This window comes from Mandrillus leucophaeus, unplaced genomic scaffold (assembly GCF_000951045.1).
Source record: "Mandrillus leucophaeus isolate KB7577 unplaced genomic scaffold, Mleu.le_1.0 Scaffold341, whole genome shotgun sequence".
Taxonomy (NCBI): Eukaryota; Metazoa; Chordata; class Mammalia; order Primates; family Cercopithecidae; genus Mandrillus; species Mandrillus leucophaeus.
Genome location: NW_012103599.1, coordinates 1,246,530 through 1,264,821, shown reverse-complemented (window position 1 = coordinate 1,264,821; position 18,292 = coordinate 1,246,530). Strand labels below are relative to the sequence as shown.

Genomic DNA, 18,292 nt, shown 5'->3' with positions numbered 1-18,292 from the left:
GGATCACATGGACCAGGAAGGAAAACTCACGTCCTCCTGCAAAGTCTCCCCATCACCACCCTCTACTGACAAAACTTAACGGCCAGCTGTAACAGAAAAAAAATATATCTAAAGGGCACATATTCATTTTTACAGAACAGTTTAAAAGAGTTAATATGGAACCACGAGGCAAAAAAAGAACCAGCTCCCAAGTTCCCAAATTTTCCCTAAAAAGACGCAAGATGACATTTCCTTGTGAGACACCTCTCCATGTGCTATCCATGGCACACGCTGTTATTCTATCCTTTTCTACTCAAGATAGACTGCTGTCAGAAAGAAAATAAATAAGAGTGATACTATTATAGAGATGATCTTAATGCCTCAAAAGGCATGCCATAAAACATTGCTTTTTACACACTTCAAAGTGAATAATTTTGTTGGACACTTAGACTGTTTCAAGGTTTTCACTATGATGATTAATGCTGCAAAACAGAACCTCTCTGCATTATGCCTATATGTAGCATTAATTTCTCGGGTTTGATTTAGAAATATGAACATTTCTAAAAATCACTCACCAATTGCTTTCCTTAAACTATTAACAATATCTTCTACCTATTGAACTCTTCCCATGTGCCAAACACTACAGAAAGTGCTTTACTGCATATATATTTAATTTGATCCTTACAATTAACTCAGTGAGGTAGATATTATTTCTATTACACAGATAAAGAAACTGAGGCTCAGAGAAGTAAAGTAACTTGCCACACGAAAGTCACAAAAAGAGAATGGACCACAGCTGCTGTTCATAGAACACAGCAGATTTATTGGCCACAGAAGAGAGAACTGAATCTAAGGCCACAGCATCCAGCTTCACCTCGCCGACTCCTAGCTATTCTTCAGTTTTCAGTTTATGCACCTCTGCGTATGGTGATCTTCTACATTACTCAGCCATATTTACTGCTGAATTACTAGAATGGAGCAAAATACTAGGCACAAAGTGGGTGTTCAAATATATGTTTTTATCATAAAGGTTTTAAGGGAAAGAGCAGATAGACCAGAAAGAGTAAATAAATCAGTATTAATAAGGGAAAAATTAACAGATACTGATTTGCACAGAGGGTAGGATTTCAAATATCCTTCTCTTCCCATGCATGTTCTTCCTGACACAGAAAGGACATGATGGGTTAGTTATACCATTTGTACAATAAAAAGCACCATTAATGCAATATTTGAACTTTGCACACATTTGGTGTGAGAATCATTATTTATATTTGTTCTGCCTTGAAAAGCATTTGGGAACTTCATTGTCTTTTGAGGCTTGAAATATAGCAAATAGCACAGTGAACTCCCCCGCAACCCCCAAAAAAGAATGAGAATTGGGGAGGCTAGAATCAGAGTAGTAACAGAAGCTAACATCTGTACCAGGCACTGTGATAAATACTTTATATACATTATCTATTTAGGCCCCATTATAGCCCTGTGATGCTACTATCTCTTTTATTATCATAATTATTTAACTGATCAGGAAACTGAAGTGTTGTGAAGTTAAACAAAATTCTCAAGGTGACATAGTAACAATGTCTTAATTCTGACCCCTAAGTTCATAAATACTATGCTGTAAAGTACTCTTAGTAAGTTTGATGTCTCATAAAAACATATACCATGAGGACACCCACAGTGAAGTTACATCTAAATGCAGAAAGATATAGGATACAGCAGAGACAAGCTTTTAAAATGGCTGGAATCTGCTCAGCCAATCTGAATTTGTAGTAGTTGATTTGAGTTTGTATGATAGCCAGATCCACCGACTTGACCATACCAAAAGGGTTGCAAATGGAAAGAGTTCAGGTTTTTCACATGCCTCTTAATCGATTAGGCATTATTCACTAATAGATTAGGCATTATTCACTGTGATAATAAGGACAGGTAAGACATGAAGAAGGGAGCTGGGTAGTGGTGTGCAGCTGTAGTCCCTGCTATGAGGGAGGCTGAGGTAGGAGGATCCCTTGAGCCCAGGAGTTCGAATCCAGCCTGGGTAATATAGCTAGACCCTCTCTCTGGGAAAAAAAAAAAAAAAAAAAAAAAAGTAAGCAGGAGCAGGAGGAAGAGATAGGGGATAGGAAGTAAAGTACAGGTAGTTATTAAACAGATTTTTAAACAATCCTAATCATAAAAACAACAGCAGAAATAGCTAATCTTCACTGAGGCCTTACTACGTGTTAAGTCCCTGAATTATTTAATCTTATCCTTTCAACAATCAGTAAAATAGGTGCCATTATTGCCCTCATTTAGGTTCCCTGACTCTAGCAAATGGCTAAATCATCTTACCAATAGAAATCTCTAGCTTTTGCATCATTTTTTTTTCTTTTTTTTCTGGGAATATCTTTCACAGTGCTCCCGAACAAATTTTTTTTTTTTTTTTGAGATAGAGTCTCACTATGTCACCGAGGCTGGGGTGCAGTGGCGTGATCTCAGCTCGCTGCAACCTCCACCTCCTGGGTTCAAGTGATTCTCCCGCCTCAGCCTCCCGAGTAGATTGGATGACAGGTGTCTGCCAGCACGCCCAGCTAATTTTTGTATTTTTAGTAGAGATGGAGTTTCACTATGTTGGGCAGGCTGGTCTCAAACTCTTGACCTCAGGTGATCCACCCACCTTGGCCTCCCGAAGTGCTGGGATTACAGGTGTGAGCCACTGCGCCCAGCACTGAATAAGTTTTATTGTTCCTTCGTCTTGAAAAGCTCTCTTTCATTGGCTTCTATGATACATCTCCACATTTTCCTACTTCCATTGTCCTTTCTACTTATTCCCCTCTTTGGGATCCCTTCTCCACTTTTGTCTTTAAAAATCTGGTTCCTCTCCTCAGCCTTTTCTTCTTTTTCTCAGTTGACCCATTCTATCTTCTCTCATACCTTAAGTAACATCTGCTCTTACACTCTGTACATGCTGATGATTCCAAAGTCAGTCTACTGGACATTTCTGTCTGAATGTCTTGCATACACTTCATTTTATTTATTTTTGTTTTTGAGACGGAGTCTTGCTCTGTTGCTCAGACTGGAGTGCAGTGGCATGATCTTGGCTCACTGCAACCTCTGCCTCCCAGGTTCAAGCGATTCTCCTGCCTCAGCCTCCTGAGTAGCTGAAATTACAAGCATGTGCCACCATGCCCAGCTAACTTTTGTATTTTTAGTAGAGACAGGGTTTCACCATATTGGCCAGGTTGGTCTCAAACTCCTGACCTCAAGTGATCCACCTATCTTGGCCTCAAAGAGTGCTGGGATTACAGGAGTGAGCCACCATGGCCGGCCTGTCTTACATACACTTTAAACTCAGCTTGTGCAAAACTGAATTATATTCACTTATTCCCTGAATCTCTTCTCTCTCTTCTGTGCTCTTGCTCAGTAAATGTTATTCGCCATTATCCCTCCAGGTGCCCAAGTCAGAAGCCTGGGTATGTCTGACACCATCTCGGCCCTCACCTGTCTTTCTAATCCATAGCCAAGTCCTATCAACTCAACTTCCCAATTCTCAAAACTGGCCCATGTCACTGCCACTACTTCAGTTTAGGTCTTTTTCTTTTCTTAGTTAGTATGATAGAAGCTTGCTAGTAGCTCTAAAGTTCATGCTGCCCTTTGTCTATGGTAATAAATCCCTGTGTTTAAACTGGGCACATGGCCTGACAAAATAAAATTTTCTAGCTATCCTTGCAGCTACACAATGTTCATGTGTCTAAATTCTGGCTAATGGGGGCTGGGCATGGTGGCTCACTTGAACTGCTATACCAGCCCTGGATTGCTTATGCTCAGTCTGTTAGGTGAGGAAAGAAGTTTTATCTTGTACAAACCACTGTTATTTGAGTTTCTGTTACAGTAACCAAATCTATAGATTAATACTCTTAGATTAATGCAACAGCCTTCTGATCAGTCTTCCTGCCCCTACTTTTAACTTCACTTCAACCTATTTTCTTCCTGAAATTTGGATTAATCATTGTCAAATTCAAATGTGATTATATTATTCCCTGCCACCCTCCATTTCCCATGCCATTTCCTTCAGCGTGTACTTTATATTCCTTAGCCCGGCATGCCAAACCCTTCATAAACTGACCTCTGCCTTATCTCTCTAATCTTATTTCTAATCGCTCCCTACCTTGTATTCCAAGCTCCAACCATGCGGAACCATTTGCAGTTCCACAGAACAAGCCAAGCTCTTGTACTTCAGTGCATCTGTGCATCTGGACATGTGGTTTGCTCTGCCCAGAATGTCCATTCTCCACCCTTTCTAGTTTCCCTGGTTAGCTAGTTTCTACTTGTCAAGATTCAGGGCATCTCTTCTTGGAAGTTCTTCTTGACCACCCAAGAGTCAGTTACAGTATCCTCTTATGTACTCCCAAAGTATTCTGTGCATATGTTTATCAAAGAATTGCTGGTTTACTTGTCTGCTTCCCTCCCCACTTCCCTTCCCTATTAACTGTTACTTCCTGGATGGCAAGACCTATTTTCTCATTCACAGGTCTATCACCAGGCCCTGGCACAAACCCTGGAACACAGTAGCACTTAAAAAATATTTACTCAGCTGGGCACAGTGGCTCACACCTGTGATTCCAACACTTTGGGAGGGCAAGGCGGGTGGATCACCTGAGGTGCAAGAGTTCGAGATCAGCCTGGCCAACATGGTTAATCCCCATCTCTACTAAAAATACAAAAATTAGCCAGGTGTGGTGGTGGGCGCCTGTAATCCTAGCTACTTGGGAGGCTGAGGCAGGAGAATTGCTTGAACCCAGGAGGTGGAGGCTGCAGTGAGCCGAGATCATGCCACTACCCTCCATCCTGGGCAAGAGTAAGACTGTCAAAAAAATAAAATAAAATTTACTCATGGCTGGATGTTGCGGCTCATGCCTGTAATCTCAGCACTTTGGGAGGCTGAGGCAGGTGAACTGCTTGAGCCTAGGAGTTTGAGATCAGCCTGGGTAACACGGTGAAATCCTGACTATACTAAAAATAAAAAAAATAGTTGGGCATGGTGGCATATGCCTGTAGCCGCAGCTATTGGGGAGGGTGAGGTGGGAGGATCGCTTGAGCCCAGGGGGTCAAGGCTGCAGTGCACTGAGATCGTGCCACTGCACTCCAGCCTGGGTGACAGAGCAAGACGCCGTATCAAAAACTACAACAATAACAACAACAACAATGTATTCAGTAAGTCAATGATGAATGGATTCCATGTAGTTATGACAACAGTACTTGAATAGAATACAGAGACTATAGTTTTGTGCCCAGTTTGGCCACTTCCTGGGTGGTTTTAGTTGAAACCATTTCATGCTGCTTGAATTGAATCAGATAAGCTCCCAGGTTCCTTCCAGATCCATGATTTATAAGTACATAATACAGTAAAAGTATGCAAACTTACAGAGCTGACAAACTTAAAGGACTGGCTAGGTGATTCTTGTATTAAAAAATACTTTGGGTCTAGTGTGGTGGCTCACGCCTGTAATCCCAGCACTTTAGGAGGCCAAGGCAGGCAGATCATGAGGTCGGAGTTGGAGATCAGCCTGGCCAACATGGTGAAACCCTGTCTCTACTAAAAATACAAAAATTAGCTGGGCATAGTGGTGCACATCTGTAATCCCAGCTACTCAGGAGGCTGAGGCAGGAGAATTGCTTGAATCCAGGAGGCGGCGGTTGCAGTGAGCCAAGATGGCGCCATTGCACTCCAGCCCGGGTGACAAGAGCAAGACTCTGTCTCAAAACAAACAAACAAACAAACAAACAAACAAAAAAACACCTCTGGCTAGGCATGGTGGCACACGCTTATAGTCCTAGCTACTCGGGAGGCTGAGGCAGGAGAATCACTTGAGCCCAGGAGTTCTAGGCTGCAGTGTGCTATAATCATAGCACTCGTGAATAGCCAATGGACTCTAGTCTGGGCAACACAGCAAGACCCCATTCTCTTAAAAGAAAAACTTTGAAAAAACATGCCAAATAAAATGAACTTTTATAGTGATATTTAAATTATTTCTACTTGTAGCTTTAAAAACTATTTTTGTAGAATCAATTATTTTCACGAATAGATACTTCACAAGTATCTATTATAATCTCTGAGAAGTAGAGAAGGTAAAATTAAGAGATATTGAGTAATTTATTAGATCTAGAAGCAGGGACAGAAGCAGAGTCAGAATCTGATTCAGAATGGACTTGACAGAATATCCCACCTTTGGAAAAACAGTCATGTGATGTAATAAAGCTAAAACAGTCAAAAAAGCAGAGAACTAAAACAAATTGCAGATAGATTAAAACAGCAAATACCAGGCTGGGTGCAGTGGCTCACGCCTGTAACACCAGGACTTTGGGAGGCCAAGGTGGAAGGATCGCTTGAGTCCAGGAGTTCCAGACCAGCCTGGGCAACATAGTGAGACCTTGTCTCTACTAAAAATTAAAAGTAGAGACAAGGCAGGGCATGGCGGTGCATGTCCGTAGTCCCAGCTACTTGGATGCTTGGGCAGGAGGATTGCTTGAGCTCAGGAGAGTGAGGTTGCAGTGAGCCATGAACATGCCATGCACTCCAGGCTGGGTGACAGAGCAGGACTCTGTCTCAAAATAAATAAACAAACAAACAAATATTTTTTTAAATAATAAAAAGTAAATAAACAAATTAGCAAATACCAGAGCTAAGGTACAAAATGATTCTAGTTCAGAACCACATGATTATTGGTTTGGCAGCATTCCTTTTTTTTTTTTTTTTTTGAGATAGAGTTTTGCTCTTGTTGCCCAGGCTGGAGTGCAATGGTGCAATCTCGGCTCACAGCAACCTCTGCCACCCGGGTTCCAGCGATTCTCCTGCCTCAGCTTCCCAAGTAGCTGGGATTACAGGCATGTGCCACCATGCCCAGCTAATTTTGTATTTTTAGTAGAGACGGGGTTTCTCCATGTTGGTCAGGCTCAAACTCCCGACCTCAGGTGATTCACCCGCCTCGGCCTCCCAAAACTGCTGGGATTACAGGCGTGAGCCACCATGCCTGGCCAGGCAGCATTCTTAAGTGGTAATCATCTACCTTTTCCCTACCTTTAAGCAAGGCTATGCCTAAGTAGTCCCCAAACAAACAAATGCAAATCTTTAAAGTATTTGGAAAAAGAATATCCTACAATTCTTTTCCTGTACTTGCACCAGTACCATACGATAATGGTAACAGAGAAATATCATTTACCTTAGCAATCATCTAATTTCATCACCTTTATTTTACAGCTGAAGAGAGGCCCAGAAAGTTTGTGATTTGCTCAAAATTTTACAGTAAGATTGTGGCAGAACCAGAACTAAAACCCCAATTTTTCTCATCTTCAGTCCCCTGCTCCCTCTGTTTCAAGAGGGATTATGACTTTCAGCACCTTCCCCATTTGGTTCTCCATATCTCTTTATAAGTTTTCAATATAGTCCCTAGTTCCCCTTCCAAGGCCTTATCTCTTAGTTCATAGGCTGAACCAGTTCCAGCAATGTGGGATCATACATCCAAGATTCTCACCCTTACCTGGCTGTGGTAGGCAGTTCTAAGATGATCTCCAAGATTCCTGTCCCTGGCATGCATGTCCTGTAGAGGCCCTCTCGTTTCATGTGGGCAGGACTTATGGATATGAGATAGCTGATGGCTTGATAGGTTACATTATACAACAAAGAGGATGGTCACCTTTGGTCAGACAGTGGCAAAAAACTACTATACTAGCCTTACATCATTATATTTAGTGAGAAAATGAAATGCTGAATTAAGCTCCTTCAACTTCCCTTATTTCCACCTCTAAAATGCTGTGTGGTTTTCCAACCTTTTCTTCCCTCCCAAGCAGGTGAAAGATACCTCTTTCTTTTCAAGATTATCAAAAGTATCTCAATATTTTCACTTTTTCTCACTCCTCTAGTCCTGATTACTGACTGGTATTTGATGGTATTAAGAAGTATTGTTTTCTAGATATCTTCCATTTGCTCCTTCAGATCCACTGTCCACCCTGTTCTATGCTCCAGAAGGCTGGTTTTTATGCACTACTCAGCAGGGCTCCCATGCCCTCTAGCTGTTAGTTGGATTTGGCCAATAAGAAGTCCCACCAAGAGAACTGAAGGAGGGAGGAGAATAATGTCAGGGTATTATTTCCCTGTCCCACCTCCTTCAGGGTCACAAATTAGCACATAACCTACAAACATGTACAGTCTCCTGCCTGACAGAACCTTTCCATGACTGCAACTCTTTTGAACTTTGATGTTTCTGTCCTTTCTCTGCGTCAGACCTGCTTGTCCCAGATCTGCCCTACTGTTCCTAAAGACCACTGGGCTCATCTCTGCCCAGACCCATAATCATTAATGTCCAGCAGGGGTCTCAGTTCTTAGCTCAGTGAAACAAAATGAGAATGGTGCACAATAGGGCACTATAGACATTGGTTCCAAGGTGGCTTTTGGCCAGACATTTTCTCTACTTATGTGATTACTTTAACCTCTGGCTGCTTAGACCTTCTAGACTGGCTTCATGATTGATTCATTCTCTGAGCTAAGCTTTCAACCCTTTCTTCTCTAATCAGTAAGTTGTCTTCTCCCTTCTGACATAATACTCATTTGGGGGTCTTTTTTCAACTTATAAAAAAAGATGTAATGAAACCCCATATTCTCATTACCCAGCTTCAACACTCATCAACAGAAACCCATGTTGGGTTATTTTTAAAGCAAATGTCATCTCTTATATCATTTTATCCCAAAACACTTCAGTATGTATCTTCAAAGAATAAAGAACTCTTCTTTTTTTTTTTAATAATCTCAGCATCCTTATCAGAAGTAAATCAAGGTACCAACAGGAAACAGATGACACATGCAAAGATGCATAATTTAAGAGGGTTCATTTCAGAGGTTGTATCAGGAACCACAAGGTATAGTGCGTAACCTAGGGTAAGTGTCTGTAAAATTGGTACTACCATCAGACCCAGGTAAGGGAATGGTTGCCAGAACCTGGAAGAAGAGTAGATAAAGTTGGCTACTCAGAGAATCAATGACATTTGGTCAAGAGACACAGCATGCAAGAGGTGACCCTGAAGAAGGTGGGGCAGGGAAATAACACCCTGACATTATTCTCCTTCCTCCCTCAGTTCTCTTGGCAGGACTTCTTACTGGCCAAATCCAACTAACAGCTAGAGGGCATGGGAACCCTGCTGAGCAGTGCATAAAAACCAGCCTTTTGGAGCATAGAACAGGGTGGAGAGTGGACCTGAAGGAGCAAATAGAAGATATCTAGAAAACAATACTTCTTAATACCATCAAATACCAGTCAGTGATCAGAATGTGCTCTCTCACAAATGTCTTTTATTTTACAGTTGGTTTGTTTTCTTTGGACTCCAAACGCTCTACACATTGTATTTGGATTGGTATGTGTGATGGTTAATTTTGTATGTCAACTAACTGGGACACAGGGTGCCCAGCTATTTGGTCAAACATTTTAGTTTTGTGAACTTGTTTTTGGATGACTTTAATGTTTAAACTGAATGAGTAAAGCAAATTGCTCTCTTTAATGTAGGTGGGCCTCATCCAATCAGCTGGAGGCCTGAATAGAACAAAAAGGCAGACCTTTCCCTGAGTAAGAGAGAATTTCTGACTGCCTTTGAGCTGGGATATCAGTTTCTTCTTGCCTTTGGACTCAGACCGAAACATCAGCTCTTCCTGGGTCTCATGCCTTCTGGCCTTCAGACTGAAACTATGTAATTGGCTCTCCTGGTTCTCAGGCCTTCAGGGTTGTGCTAGAACTGCATAATCAGTTCTTCTGGGTCTCCAGCTTGCACACTGCAGATCTTGGGACTGTCAGCCTCCATAATGCCATAAGCCAATTTCTTTTCTTTTCTTTTTTTCTTCAGACGGAGTCTCGCTCCTGTCGCCTAGGCTGGAGTGCAGTGGCACGATCTCAGCTCATTACAATCTCTGCCTCCAGGGTTCAAGCGATTCTCCTGCCTCAGCCTCCCAAGTAGCTGGGACTACAGGTGCCCACCAACATGCCTGGCTAATTTTTGTATTTTTTAATAAAGACAGGGTTTTATCATGTTGGCCAGGCTGGTCTCGAACTCCTGACCTCAGGTGATCCACCCACCTCAGACTCCCAAAGTGCTGGGATTACAGGTGTGAGCCACCGCACCCAGACAAACCAATGTCTTATAATAACTCTGTCTCTGTCTCTCTCTCTGTGTATATATATACACACAGACGTGTATATATATACACACACACACACATATATCCTGTTGCTTTTGTTTCTCTAGAGAACCCAGATTAAACAGTGTATCTCTTAAGTCTATTTTATTTCTAATAACAGCTTTATTGAGATATAATTCACATGCCATATAACTTACCCATTTAGTGTACAATTGGTAATTTTTAGTATATTCAGAGTTGTACAACCATCACAATTAATTTTAGAACATTTTTATCACTCCAGAAAAGAAACTCTATACCCATTAGCAGTCATATCCCATTCCCCCTTCCTCCCAGCTACTGGGAACAAATCTAGTTTCTGTTTGTATGGATTTGTCTATAGTGGACATTTCATGTAAATGAAATTGTACAATGTGTTCTTTTTTGTGACTGGATTACTTCAATCAGCATAATGTTTTCAAGGTCCATCCATATTGCAGCATGTATCAGTATTTTATTTCTGGAATAATATCCCTGTATTAGTTCATTCTCACGCTGCTATGAAGAAATACCAGAGACTGGGTAATTTATAAAGGAAAGAAGCTTAATTTACTCACAGTTTCACATAGCTGGGGAGACCTCAGGAAACTTACAATCATGGTGGAAGGTACCTCTTCACAGGGCAGCAGGAGAGAGAATGAGTGCAAGCAGGGGAAATGCCAGATGGTTATAAAACCATCAGGTCTTGTGAGACTGACTATCCCCAGAACAGCATGGGAGAAACCACCATGATCTGATTACCTCCACCTGGACATGTGGGGATTAAAGTTCAAGATGAGATTTTGGGTGGGGACATAGCCAAATCACATCAATCCCATTGAATGGATACATATTTTATTTATCCTTTCATCAGTCGATGGACATTAGGGTTGTTTCTACTTTTTGGCTATTATGAATTATGCTTTTATGAATATTGGTGTACAAGTTTTTGTATCTAGCTATCAATCTATCTATCTTCATTTCTCTTGGGTATATTTCTAGGAATGGAGTTTCTGGGTCATATAGTAACTTATGTTTAACCTTTTAAGGAGCTGTTAGAATGTTTTCCAAAGTGACTTCACCATATTACCTTCCTGCCAGTTGTATATGAGAACTCCAATTTCTCCACATCCTCATCAACTCTTATTACTATCCGTCCTTTTGATTCTAGTCAGTCTAGTGGCTGTGAAGTGGCATCTCACTATGGTTTTAATTTGCATTTCCCCGATGTATACTGATGTTGATCATCTTTTTTTTTTTTTTTTTGAGATGAAGTCTCATGGAGTCTCGCTCTGTCGCCCAGGCTGCACTGCAGTGGTGCGATCCTGGCTCACTGCAAGCTCCACCTCCTGGGTTCACACCATTCTCCTGCCTCAGCCTCCCGAGTAGCTGGGACTACAGGCACCCACCACCACACCCGGCTAATTTCTTGTATTTTTAGTAGAGACAGGGTTTCACCGTGTTAGCCAGGATGGTCTTGATCTCCTGACCTTGTGATCTGCCCGCCTTAGCCTCCCAAAGTGCTGGGATTACAGGCGTGAGCCACCACACCTGGCTGATCATCTTTTTATATGTGTGTTGGCCATCTGCATATGCATATTTTCTTCGGAGAAACGTCTATTCCAATTGTTTGCCAAGTTTAAAATTGGGTTGTCTTTTTATTATTGACTTATAGGAGTTCTTTATATATATATTCTAGATGTAAGTTTCTAGATAAATGATTTGCAAAAATTTTCTCCCATTCTGTGGGTGGTCTTTTCAATTTCTTGATGGTGTCCTTTGAAGCACAAAAACTTTACATTTTGATCATGTCCAATTTACCTCTTGTTGCTTATATACTTACTCTACTTTTAATCTTTTTTATTCCTTGAAATTTATTTGTTAAAGGAACTAGGTCATTATGTCCTGTAAAATTTCCTGTATTTTGAATTTTGCTAATTTTAACCCAAGAGTATTATGTGACATGTTCCTCCATCTTCTGTATTTTCTATAAACAGAACCAGCATTAGCTTTAAATATCCAGGAATGTTTCATAGGCCATGCTGTATACATCCTACACATCTTCTACAGATGTATCATCTTATACTCCCTTCTTTACATCATGTGATGAAGCACATAGTGCCCCTGGTGTGTTTGACTGGTTGACTCTGCGTATGTGTGTGTGTTTGATGTTAAGATTGGTCAGTGGATTCTGGTCTTATCAGCCTGATCCAGCCATTTAAAGTTCCCCACTAGGCTCTTATCTAATGGTTTAGCAGCAATGATCTTTGGATCAGTGCTGTCCAACAGACCTTCCTATGATAATGGAAATGTTCTGTCTGTATACCGTCCAGTATGGCAGCCCTTAGCCAGCTGTGGCTTCCTGAATACTTAAAATATGCCTAATAAAACTGAAAATTCAAATTTTTGTTTTATTTAATAAATTTAAGTGGCCACATACGGCATGTGGCTATGGTATTGGACTATACAGGTTTAGCTTCATTATTTCATCTGAGTCTGCATTTCTCAGCTGAAATTCTTTTAAAAGAATTTTACTTCATCAAATATGACTACCTTGAAATATAGTTGTGATATTGTGAAATCTATACTTGGTCTTCATCCTATTTCCTGGCATAAAACTCATAAAATCCTTGGGATTGCCAAAGGAATAAATTTTTTGGTATGCTAACGAAATGACTGGTGGCTGGCAGCTCCTATGTAGCTTCAGGATGGGGGCTGGTAAAAGACAATTAGAGTTTTGGGACTGGTATGGTTTGGCTCTGTGTCCCCACCTAATTCTCATCTTGTAGCTCCCTTAATTCCCATGTGTTGTGGGAGGAACCTGGTGGGAGATGACTGAATCACGGGGGTGGGTCTTTCCCGTGCTGTTGTTGTGGTTGTGAATAGGTCTCAAAAGATCTGATGGTTTTAAAAACGGGAGTTTCTTTGCACAGGCTCTCTTTGCCTGCTGCCATCCATGTAAGATGTGACTTGCTCCTCCTTGCCTTCTGCCATGATTGTAAGACCTTTCCAGCCAGGTGGAACTGTAAGTCCATTAAACCTCTTACTTTTGTAAATTGCCCAGTCTTGAGTATGTCTTTATCAGCAGTGTGAAAACAGATTAATACATGACTTTTTAGCTCTACCACCTAACCTCCAGGAAGGGGAGAGGGGCTGAAGATTAAGTTGATCATCAGTGGCCACTGATTTAGTTGATCATGCCTCTGTCATGAGGCCTCCATCAAAACCCAGAGGGCTGAACACGTAGAGGTTTCTGGAGGGTGGTGCACCTAGAGAATGCATGGAAGCTCTGTGCTCTTTCCCACATGCCTCGCCCTATGCATCTTTTCTACTTATCCTTTGTAATATTTTTTATAATAAACTGGTATATACTAGCATTTCCCTGTGTTCTGCTCTAGTATATTAATCAAACCCAAGGAAAAGGGTTGTGGGAACCCCAATTTACAGTCAGTCAAAGCACTGGTAGAACAACCTGTGGCTTGCAATTGGCACTGGAAGTGGGGGGTAGTCTTGTGGGACCAAGCCCTCAACCTGTGGGATCTGACGCTAACTCCAGCTAGACAGTGTTAGAACTGAACTCCAGGTAGATTCCAGAACTCCAGAACTGAATTGGAGGAGACTCGACTGGTGTCTGCTGCAGAACTGATTGCTTGCTTGATGTATGGGGAAAAAATCCCACATATCTGGTGTCAGAAGCATGTTGTGAAAGTATGGGAAAAACTGTTTTTTTCTACTGATATAATAGTACATTGAGGAAAAACTTTATGGAACTAATTTTAAAGTAGACACTGAGTGTGCATTGTGGGTCATTTTGACTCAGGTGGTCTGGCCTTTTGGTCTTTCCCAATTCTGTAAAGCAGCAGAACCATGAGGTGCAAATACGTTCTATTCTGGCAAGATTGCTATTGTAGTCTCTGCATCACTTTCACGGGATCTGTAATAGACACTATTGGTACCCTGTACTTCATCCATGGCTCCTTTCTGATTTTAGGTGCAGCTGTGGTGATAATTCTCAGGGGCACTGATAGCTGGCCAGCAGAAACACACACCATGTCTCTTAGCTTTTTGTAGCATTAAGTGTGCGGGCAGTTAATATCCCAAGAGTAAACCTTTAACTAAGGGATCTAGAAGGCATCATGTAAATACTCAGCCTCAGAGAGACAATTCTGAGATGCATTCTACACCTTACACAGGTCGCAGGCAGGACTGAGCCTCAGGTGCCTACAGTGGTAACACCTCAGCAACACTATTTACTAGCTCTCCCTCCTCTGTTCTACTCTCTCCACCTCCTCGTTCCAGCTTCTTAGCATCACTTCCTAATAAACTACCTGCATCCAAGCCTCAAGCTCTATTTTTGGGGAAATATAAATTAAGGCAGTGATATGGTTAGGCTTTGTGTCCCCATCCAAATCTCATCTTGAATTGTAGTCCCCATAATCCCCATGTGTCAAAGGAGAGACCAGGTGGAGGTAACGGAATCATGGCGGCAGTTTCCCCCATGCTGTTCTTATAATAGTGAGTGAGTTCTCAGGAGATCTGATGGTTTTATAAGGACTCTTCCCCTTTTGCTTGGCACTTTTCCTTCCTGCTACTTTGTGAAGAAGCTGCCTTGCTGCCCCTTCACCTTCCACCATGGTTGTAAGTTTCCTGTGGCCTCCCCAGTCACGCTGAACTGTGAGTCAATTAAACCCCTTTCCTTTATAAATTACCCAGTCTTGGGCAGTTCTTTATAGCAGTATGAAAACGGATTAATACAGGTAGGATCTAAAAATACTTTAGTTCATGGCATTTATTCACTCAAAAACATTTACTAAGTTATTATAATGGACCAGGCAGCGTATTAGATACTGGAAATATAGCGGTGAACAAGAGATCAAGTTCAATGGGGTGCAAAGATTAATAGGCAATACTTGAATAGTGTAGTGAGTATTACAACAAAGTAAACGTGGGTGCTATTAGTTGTGAAGTATGGCCAGGTTTAGGACCCCTTAATTTCCCCCTGCAAAAATTACACTTGCTAGATATTGAGAGGAAGTGAAGCACAGAGGACAAAGTCAAGCAAAAGCATCTGTAGCTCAGATTTAGTGTCCAACTCCTAGGCTTTAGTTTGGTATTGAGGTAAACCCATATATCATGCCCCAGTTCTCCCTTTCTCTGGGCCACATTCATTTGGCCTTGCTAGAGGCTTCCAAAGGAAGAAGCTCCATGTCGATCTTATTGTATGAAACCAGTGGTATTTCATAAAAGCCCGTGCCTGAAGAAAAGAACCATTCCCTATGCTCCCCCAAATCCCAAAAGAGAACACATTCTGCCTGCAAAGCCAAAACTTTATCCGTCATGACCCGAAAACTCTTACTCCTTTGTGCTGTAGCCTTAGACCCTTGACCAGGCCCCTCCACAATCCTCTTTGGTGCTATATTAAAGCGAGTAGACCTAAGTTCGATAAAGGTTAGAATGCAAAAGTCATAATTTTCCCACCTTCTTTTCCCTTTTCTTTTTTTTCTGTCATATCCCTAAGTTTTCTGCTTGAGGGACTTAGTGCCCTGGTATGTCTAATGAAAACTGTTCTGAGGCTTTGTTACCTAAAACTCACTGTTTTGAGTATAGGCTGCCAAATTGGTCCTGGTTCTGGCAAGCAGTTTCTTTGTATCTTTCCATCAGTGGGGAGCTTGGGCCCTGAATTCTGAATTAGGTCACTCATGCTCTCTGAGTTACAGCCAGCCTTTCTGCTAGGTTATTAACATGGCTAAGGACAGGGTTAAACTCCATCCAATTTTTAACACCTCATATCTGAGAACTGGTGCTATCAAGAATTTATATGCACTCCGATAGCTTTCTTAATGTTTCCCGTCTCAGCATGCAACTATTTACTTACTTTTCTCCTCTACCAGACCCTAAACTCTTTGAGGACAAAAATATGGTGCTATTTACTATTATATTTCCAGGGTCTAGTATAGCAGGTACTTAATGAATCTTAGTTGACTGAATGAAGTCCAGTATCAGGTAAGACTGAATTGCTAATGAAAGCAAACCTAATGAAAAACCAGCCACTCCCCCTCAAAAAAAATTCCAGCACATTTTTAGCTCATGTAACCACAAAGCCCAAGGCTCAAGTCATGTTATATTCTAAGGAGCTTGTCTTTTTCAATATTTTTGCTCTCCTCTCTGCTGTGTTTGGCTTCATTCTTAGGTAGGCCTTCTTTAGATGGAGTGCCCTGGTATACCAAATGCAATTGCTAATTCTGGTTGGGCCCGATTGTCTTGGTTTGATTCATGTGCCTATCCCTAAATCAGTCACAGAAGCCAGAGGAGGGTGCTGCTTTGCTTGGTCAGGCCTAGGTCAAAAGACTCTTGAAACTGAGGGTGGTGGAGTGAGCTCCCCAAAAGTATAGAGGATTGACGTGTGTGTGTGTGTAGGGGGTGGTATAGGCAGCATGGATGCTAGGCAGCTGAAGCAATTCCACTTTCACTCCCATTGCTGCATTCCATATCTTTTCCTGATATTGAAACCCTGTGGGGCAGGGATACCAGCCCACATGACTTGGTCTGTGACCACCAGCTCTTCCCCAGAGGTGGGGGTCACTCTTCCTGCTTAGAGTGGTCCCCAGACTCTGCATTACCCTGCTTACAGCGTGGTCCTGCTTGTCCTCTTCCCACTCTAAATGTTTCCAGTAAGCTGCACAGTACATGCAAAGTCCTTTCAGACACTTTGGCAACGAGTGAGTCATGTATACAAAGAACTATTCAAAGCAAAATGTGGCCAGTTCTCTAACAGAGTAGTGAAAAGATGTTTGGAGAGCAGAGATAAAGGCATGCAACATCTGGCTGGGAGTATGAGAGCAGACAACCAATTCAGGGACTATCAAACACCCAGGACAAGCTTAAGTATAGGATGAATAATGACAGTAACAGTGATAATAATAACAACAGCTGACACATACAGTACTTACCATGAGCCAGGCCCTGTTCTAAGAACTTTATATTAATCAATTCAATAAATCTTCATAACACCCTTTCAAGTAGATATAATTATTTTCCTCCTTTTAGAGACGAGGTTAAGTAACTTGCCTAAGGTTACAGAGTTAAGAAAGTGGCAAAATAAGTCTGGGTTCCTATCACAGGGGATCTTAAAAGCCAGGTACAGTGATAGCCTTGACTTACAGTCTGTGAGTTCCTGGTTCATCTTTCCCAATGGACTCAAACATTCTGAGAGCAGGTCTGTGTCTAGTTCACCTTTGTGTTTTTTAGAACACCTAGGTGGGCTCTATACTTAGGTAGAAGCCAAATATCTGTCCTCTTTGAACAGACTATCTTTTCTCTTAGTAAACACGCATCTGAAAACAGTGTGTTACTGGAGGGCGCCCTGGCAAGAGCCTGTGGTACTAGCTACTCCTCCAAAGACTGAGGCAAGAGGATTGCTTGAGCCTAGGAGTTTTAGGCTGCAGTACCCTTTGCATTCCATGCTTGAGCAACACACAGGGATTCTGTCTCAAATAAATAAATAAATAAGTGCAATGTGTTACTGGAATGAGCATTGTTACATACATACACAGTCTTCCACAGAAGCCACAGTACTAGACAGGAAGTTATGGATCTGACTAATTGAGGCTTTCACCTCTGACTCAGTGTGTGACTCTGGCAAGTGACCTAATGGCTCCAAGCTACAGATTTTCCAACGGTAAAAGAGAGGAAAACAGGTATCCAACATATTCCACCAGGACATACTGAGAATAACAACAATAAATAAATACACATATTAAGTTCTTGAAATACTTGAGGAAAGGTACTACAAGAAACCAAATTTCAGTAATCAACAGATATGCATTAGGTGCCAAATATTCTGGACATTATGGGATTACAACAGAACAGATGAAAACAGACCTCTGCTAGTCTCTATTTTATAGGCTATTATGGACAAGGTCAGTTTCAGTGGTCAACACAGAGATTATTTAACAACATCAAAAAGGGGGTGAACGTTAGAGCTCACCTGGATTTTTTATATATCTATAAATATACATTATATGTATTTATATTTATACACATATATTTATTTATGTATTTATTTTATTTATATATTTCATTTCATTTATTTTAATATATATTTTAAGTTATACATATTTTATAAATATACATAAATAA

At 41.4% G+C, this 18,292-nt stretch overlaps 1 long non-coding RNA gene across 1 annotated transcript in view; it reads right to left on the bottom strand.

Moving 5' to 3' along the window:
• Positions 1–977: 977 nt before the first annotated feature.
• The window catches only part of LOC105545884, an 18,083-nt gene continuing 768 nt past the window's right edge, over positions 978–18,292 (bottom strand). The window contains exon 2 of the long non-coding RNA XR_001007010.1: positions 978–2,036. This is a non-coding gene — a long non-coding RNA (uncharacterized LOC105545884). The remainder of the gene's footprint in view (positions 2,037–18,292) is intronic.